This window comes from Gallinula chloropus, assembly GCF_964237585.1.
Source record: "Gallinula chloropus genome assembly, chromosome: 4".
NCBI lineage: Eukaryota > Metazoa > Chordata > Aves > Gruiformes > Rallidae > Gallinula > Gallinula chloropus.
The window spans coordinates 57,482-62,919 of NC_140088.1; the positions used below are offsets into that span (position 1 = coordinate 57,482).

The 5,438-nt window shown below is 54.4% G+C and overlaps 1 long non-coding RNA gene across 1 annotated transcript; it reads right to left on the reverse strand.

Annotated features, from left to right (window-relative positions):
* Positions 1 to 2,145: 2,145 nt before the first annotated feature.
* Positions 2,146 to 4,621, reverse strand: LOC311191613. The gene is made up of 3 exons (XR_014617292.1): positions 4,189 to 4,621; positions 3,321 to 3,417; positions 2,146 to 2,472 (listed from the first exon to the last, which is right to left on the reverse strand). It is a non-coding gene; the product is annotated as an uncharacterized lncRNA (long non-coding RNA).
* Between the last annotated feature and the right edge of the window lie 817 nt (positions 4,622 to 5,438).

The window sequence follows — 5,438 nt, forward strand, 5'->3', positions numbered from 1 at the left end:
CGGGCCCCCTCATCGCCCCGGAAAGCACGGGCAGGCTCCTCGTGGCAGCTCCGCGGTTATACTGCCCGGAAAGGAGCGGGGCATGCCGGGATATACTGCCCCGGAAAGGAGCGGGGCATGCCGGGATATACTCCCCCGCAAGGGAGCGGGGCATGCCGGGAAACATTACAGTGCGGCTCCGGCGGAAAAATGGCCGCCGGAGGACTTCCGGGCATGGCGGCGCCCATCTCCGTACGGCTCCGGCGGTTAAATGGCGACCGAGGGGCTTACGGGCATGGCGGCGCCCATCTCCGTGCGGCTACGGCGGAAAAATGGCCGCCGGGGGGCTTCCGGGCATGGCGGCGCCCATCTCCGTGCGGCTTCGGCGGTTAAAAGGCGGCCGGGGGGCTTCCGGGCATGGCGGCGCCCATCTCCGTGCGGCTACGGCGGAAAAATGGCCGCCGGGAGGCTTCCGGGCATGGCGGCGCCCATCTCCGTGCGGCTCCGGCGGTTAAAAGGCGGCCGGGGGGTTTCCGAGCATGGCGGCGCCCATCTCCGTGCGGCTCCGACGGAAAAATGGCCGCCGGGGGGCTTCCGGGCCCCCGTTGGGGGGCGCGAGCTTGGGGGGGGCTACACAGCACAGCTGCCCCGTTCGGGAAGCTAAGCAGGGACCAGTTCGGTCAGCGCCCGGATGGGCGACCTCACCCCGTCTTCGAATCCCCGCACCTAACAGTGCCCCCGCCACGTGCGCCCCTCCTCCCAAAATCTGACCCCCCCCGAGGGAGTCCCATCACCTTCGAGGGTTCCCCGGACCTGACAGTGCCCCGGCCGACCCCGCGACGGGCGAAGGAAACCCCGCCTCACCGGGAGGGAACTTTCGGAGCGCTGCGGCTTCCGTGCGCTGCGCCACCCGGGCGCAGTACCGCTGCGTGTCCGCAAGGCGGCAGCACCGAGCGATCCCGCGAGGGCGGGGGGGGGGGGTACCGGCGCCTCTCCGGGAGGGAGCGTCCGGTGACCTCACAGCTTCCCCGTCCGGGAAGCTAAGCAGGTACCAGCTCGGTCAGCGCCCGGATGGGCGACCTCACCCCGTGTTCGAATCCCCGCACATGACAGTGACCCCCCCCCCCCCGCGCGCCCCCTCCCAAAATCTGCCCCCCCGAGGGAGTCCCATCGCCTTCGGGGGTTCCCCGGACCTGACAGTGCCCCGGCCGACCCCGCGACGGGCGGCGGAACCCCCCCCTCACCGGGAGGGAGCGGCCGCCCCGCAATGGCGGCGTCCCTCGTTAAAGCGCCCTGCCGCTCGCGCTGCGCCGCCCGGCCGCAGTCCGCACGCAGCGGGCTCTGCGCGCACCCGCGCAGGAACGCGGCGAGTGTGCACGGAGGCAGCAGAACGCGGCGGCTTCCGTGCGCTGCGCCACCCGGGCGCAGTACCGCTGCGTGTCCGCAAGGCGGCAGCACCGAGGACCCCCGTGTTCGAATCCCCGCTCGGGCCTTTCCGCCAGTGCTCGGGCCTTTCCGCCAGTGCTCGTATCTCTCCGCCTCTGCTCGTATCTCTCCGCCTCTGCTCGGCCCTTTTCGGCTCCCCCTGCCCCACTAATTACCCGTCTGCCGCTGACCTGCGCTCATTAACAACCCCCCATCTCCTCCAGCGAATTCAACCCCCCTCCCAACCCTACTGCGACCCCTCTGAGAGCCCTCGAACCCCACCATGGCCCCTGACCCCCTAGAAGACCCCCGAAGGAACCCCCAACACCCCAAAAATAGACCCTAGAGAGACCCCCCCAGAACCCCTCAGAGACACACCCCCCCCCCCCAAAGAGCCCCCCCACGATCCCCTAAAAAGGCCCTTAGGGCCCCCCAACTCCCCAAAGAGCCCCCCCAAAAAACCCAGACCCCCCAAACAGACCCCATAAAGAACCCTAACCACCCCCCAAAAAACCTGAGACTCCTTAAAGACGCCCCCAAGCCCCTCACATCCCCCCCAAAATGAGACCCCATAAAGATCCCCTCAAAGAACCCCACACCCCCCCTTAGAGAACCCCCCCCAAAAGCCCTAGACCCCACCAAAAAGAGACCCTGTAAAGACCCCATAGTCCCCCAAAAAGAGCCAACCGCCCTGACTCAGCTGCTGCCAGCCCCATCGATGGAAAGATGCCACAACAACAGTGGCCTTGGCCACGCTTTCTTGGAAACAACTGGTTCCCTCATCACCTCTGAATAATAAAAATTCTAAGGCATTTTACAACAATGTCCAATACAACAGTAAACTGCTGCCAAGTATAACCCAGAAAATTGTTAGCCGGTTCTCCTCTGTCGAAACCGTTGCCAGCTTTGGGCTGAGATGCCTCCAAGGTTTGGTCACCTTCGTCTTCAGCCAACATTGCCAAGTCTCTTGGCTGTTCTTCTGGATCCCCTGGAAGAAGACTGGTAGACTGCCTGGAGAAGTGACTCAATCTGCTCTTCTGTTAGTCTTTCCTCACTTTCTTCCACCATCTGCAGGTCAAAAACCAATACATTGTTATTCAATCCATACTTCCTTCCTCAGCTCCAAACAGGAAGACTCAGCCCCAGTAAATACTGCTTTCAATGGATGCAAGACGTAGCCTGAACTCATCACAAAAGCATTTTACAAAGTGGAACTCTTGTAATATTTATAACAACACAAAACAAAAAAGCTCCCTTGTTAGCCACGACAGCTGGCATGCCACAGTGAGACCCTGCTTCTGTTACAAGGAGAACACCACGCTCAGAACAGGCTTTCCTCCTAAAGCCTCTCAGCCTAAGAAAAACCAAACCAAAATACCCAAAGAATTCCCACAAACTAGAAACCCCCACAAAGCCCAAAAACCAAAGAAGCCACAAACCCCCATTAAAGACACACACAAACCCCAGACCCCACAAGAAAAAGCTGCGGGAACTCAAAACACCACAGAAGCCCCTAGCCCTCCCCCAAACCCGCAACCCACAGAACCCCAAAGCCTTCAAAAGGCAGAGAACCAAAACCCCCCCTTAGAACCCCAGTTAAAAAAAACAAACCAACAGAAAATCCTCACAAGCCCACACTAACCCCACAAATCCCAGAGCCTGTAAAAAAACCAACCCACCCAACCCCTATAGCCACAAAAACCAGGAAAAAAAAAAAAATCAGTAAAACTACAAACACCTTACCAACCTCCTTGGCTCATTTTCTGAGAGGAGCCTGCACCAGCAGACAGACTAACACATTTTAATCCTAAACTCGGTTCTCTGCGTTCTTTCTCTGCCCCTTCTCTACATCCTTTTCTTTCAACTTCCTCTTCCTACCCACAAGGCTGTCTAAACCAATGGATAGAAACACTAACCCAGGTAACAGTACATCCAGTTCAGATAAAGGCAATGAAATCACCAGCGCCAATACTACGACCTTCTTACAGGTACCACAAGCTCCCAAGAACTCACCTGTAACAGGAAAAGAGGAGAAACCATAGAGACCTTAAATGCAATACGCCAAAACCCGAAAGAGACTTATTCTTGTATATTGAATGTTAAAATCACATGCATAATTACAGAATTCTTTACAGCTGAAAAAATATTTTTAGAAGACGACCCTGACAGTCTACCTGCAACTGCTGCAAGATGTCTATAATAAACCCCCACAATTTTCTGTAATTAAAAAAAACAAAAACAACAAAAAAAAAAACAGGGAAGAATGCAATCAATCATCCAGGTAATTCTGAGTTAACTGATGCCCTGAATGGGACAAGTCGAACCCAAGCTAACACCAGCCAGTTTACTGCAATGCTTGTCTAGCATACACGTATATAAATCAAAATGACATGTGGCTAGAGGCCAGGTGCAAAAAAAAATAAGACATTTGCACACCACAGCAGACAACCTGCCGAGGGCCACGATATGATATGCTGCAGCAGAGTCTTGTGGCTGTTCGCTCAAACACGCTGGTGGAATAGTCTGCATAACCGGCCCTGGGCACGATTTACATGGGGTTTTCTAAGCTATGCCTGATGTGGCTAAGGGATTTTTACTGGGCAATCCTGGTTTAAGACCAGTCTCGGCTCCTAAGGAATGCCAGCCAACAAAGATGTTTTCAGCCGTTAACAAGAGGAACAGAAATCCAACGACGAGCTGCTGCTTTTAAAACGTGGAGTCATCATTGTGACAAATGGCACCACACAGATCTCTGTTAACACATTTGTAGACAAAGTGGAAGACCTGGGGTTGGGGACAGCTGTGCAACTCAGCCTTCATTTCCCGAGGGCAGGTATGCTCCGTCAGCTGCTGCCAGGTGTCGTCGACAACAAGAAACGGGCTGCACTCTGCCGGCTTGTCCACCTCGAACTTCTCAGCGCAGAGCTGGCGAACATCTTCGGTGGTTATAGACAGTCTCACCAGGAAAGATCTTTCCTGTACATCCACAGTACACTCCCTGGAACGCAACATGAAGGTGGTTCTGTAGAATGAGAAAACACACATCAGCAACTCAAAAACCCCAACAGCTGAAGCGTCAGCAACAAACCTGTCCCCACACTGAGACTCACCCCCGCGATTCCCACGCCCGACAGCCACCTCGCCAACTGCAATACTGGTGGCAAAACTGTGGCAAGCGGAACAGAAATTCCTAAGCCAACACCCTCCTTTCCTCATATTACACTCTAACCCTGCAATTACAGCCAAACAGGACTTGTCCTGCCGAGCAAAACCAGGAAACAAAATGCAGTGAGGCTAAGCAATGTCTGAGGCAGCAGGGTCGAGAGATGGTGCTGCTGCACTACTGCCACAAAACAGGCACCTCCTATCGCCGTGTCAGTCAGAAGGAATAAGAAAAAAGCCTCTGCCAGTGGCAGCAAACGGTGCTGATCCCCAAGTTACTGCGTGATAAGCCATCTGCATTCTTATGCTGCAGCACGCAAAGTGTTTTAGGGTGCTTCAGTCCAGTCAGGACACTTTCATTGCATTAAACCGGTGACAATCTGGGGTCCGAGCCCGATTTAACCGGCTTTCCCATGACAGCTTTTTTTCTTTTTTACAGTAAGGCTTAGAGGGAAGCAGAAAGAAAGCTTCCTCGGCAACATTAGGCTAAACCCTAATGGCAAAAGCCTCGTGGCAAAAGCTGGACCTTTTTTCTGTGTTGAAACTGACATGTTCTTACAACTCCGATAACATGGAAAAAGTCTAAGTGCACCCTACAAGGAAATGCAGTTCTACCTTTCAGAAAGCATTTAAAGAGGAAAAAAAACCAAGCAACAACTGGGGGAAAAGCAACCACAAACATCTTTTGAACACATGAACAAAGCAAGCTGCTGTAGCGTGCTTTTTTTAAAAAAAAAAGACATTAACTGTGGTTACAGACTGAAAAAGATACAATTAAAGGAAGTGGAAAAATGGCACAGTGAGAAAGACCTGTTTATCAACTCAGCGGGTGCCAATGTCTGTATGCTAAACCAATCAGGCACGCTAAATCA